The sequence below is a fragment of the Neopelma chrysocephalum genome, unplaced genomic scaffold, assembly GCF_003984885.1.
Source record: "Neopelma chrysocephalum unplaced genomic scaffold, ASM398488v2 Primary Assembly neopelma1_63, whole genome shotgun sequence".
Classification (NCBI taxonomy): domain Eukaryota; kingdom Metazoa; phylum Chordata; class Aves; order Passeriformes; family Pipridae; genus Neopelma; species Neopelma chrysocephalum.
The window spans coordinates 11,867,250-11,869,135 of NW_020897720.1; positions in this window are offsets into that span (position 1 = coordinate 11,867,250).

Sequence of the window (1,886 nt, forward strand, 5' to 3'; positions counted from 1 at the left end):
AATCAGTGATTGACCTGTTAGTGGTTGAATTTTACAGTAAGCTTCCCTGTTTTCTGCTTCTAGGAGAGTAACTTCAGGAAACAGCGAGTACCTACTTGCAGAGGGGCACAGAAACAAAAGGTACACTGAAAAGGGCAAAGCCTGAGGAATATTACCTTGGAATATCTAAGGAACAAGTTGAAGCCAGCTCTGAACCATCTACCTTTAATAACGTGTGGAGAATGGGAACTATAACAGAGGTCGGAGAGGAGTGAGTACACTGTTCCTCCTCTCTTTGACAAAGCTGGTCCTTGGAAATCACTCACTTATCAGCTTAACACCTGGAAAGATGGTAGGAAAACTGAATCAACGAGAGGCAGCTGAAAAGTACTGATCTGTAGACCTGGGAGGAGAAGAAGACTCCTGCTGAAAGGTCCATGAAGCATAAAAAAACCAAGGATGTTGCCAATAAGGTAAGTGTGTGAGTTTTACTTGTATCTTCACTCAAGAGCTCTCAGGGTGGAGGACTCCCCCATTAAGGGTGAATGTTCTCCTGCATCTGCCCTTAAGGGAAAACTAAACTAGGTAGTTCTCTGAAGTTATTTCTGTGTTGGTTTTAGAGGAAGATTGGGAAGTCTAAGTGAGAGCCTGTAATTATCATGGGCTGGTTTTTAAAATAAAAAATTTAACATTTCGAAAAAAGACCTTGAGAAACTGCAGTCAGTCTGTCAGGCTGCTTGTCCTCTGGCTCAAGGCACATTGTTCCAGACTGTATTGATTTTGTGCCTCCCTCTGTATTTATATCCTCCTAAAATTCTACTGTGGCTGAAGTTAAACTGGAGGAAAGGATAATCTTAGTTTCTTCATCTCCATCCTGCCTCCTAAGCCATCAGCTCTAGAGGCATCTGTGCTTAGGGAATACACACGGCTGCCTCTGACATTACACCTTCCCCATGCCTTTGCTCTCTGGGGATCACAACTGAATCAAGAACAATATGAAAAATAGTGGCTGGAAGACATGGCATCATTTCTATCTCTGTGATTGTGTCATCTGAGCAGCCATGGGGGTATTAGAGGGTAAGCAAAATGCCAAAGCGGCCCAGTCTAAGACAAACCAAGGATACTCCCTGTCCTGCACAGCTTGTGAAGCCCTGTCTGCTTGGGTCCCTTAGAAATCTGCAGAGCACAGGTGTAAAAACAAGGAGCATTTTACTGTTCCTGCTGAGGCAAAGGCAGATCTCCTCGTGCTGAGGCCAGAGTTAACACTGATGTAGCCCCAGTCTTTGGGTAGAACCACCCCTTTACCCTTCATATAGGTACAAAATGATTCTCAGTCCACAGGTGTCACCTTGGTGCCACTGGTAAATATAAAATGGGAGCGTGACTATCCTTGTGGGCTTGTGCTGAGAAGTTGATAATTGCTTGAAAGGACTGTAATTTTTGCCTTCACTTAAAAAAAACAAATCAAAAAAAAAGCTGATAAATCTGGTGGTTAAAACCTGGACTGTGCAAAAGGAGTGGGCAGGATGTGCTCTTTTTTGGGGGTAGGGGGAGCTGACTTCCAACCTGCATTTTGTGTTAACACGCAGAAATGCCCAACCCCTTAGACACTGCCCGAGCTGACATGAGAGAGGTTCAGATGTGCAGGCTCTCTGTGGCTCCCCTTTGCAACCCTTGGCTAGGAGAATTCCCTAATCCTGCTTATCTGAAGTATTTACACTCCTCACAGTGTCCAAGTGTCAGCAGGAATGGCATGGCTGGGTTTCGGCTTTGAGTCATCGAGTGAAAGCAGTGTGGTCTGGGGCCTGTAGTGACTAGAAATCATTACCTTGTGTTGGCTGCTTGTCCTCTGCAAGATGAATTTGTGGGCTTGATCCATTTTCCCCACATAGATGCATAAAACACCC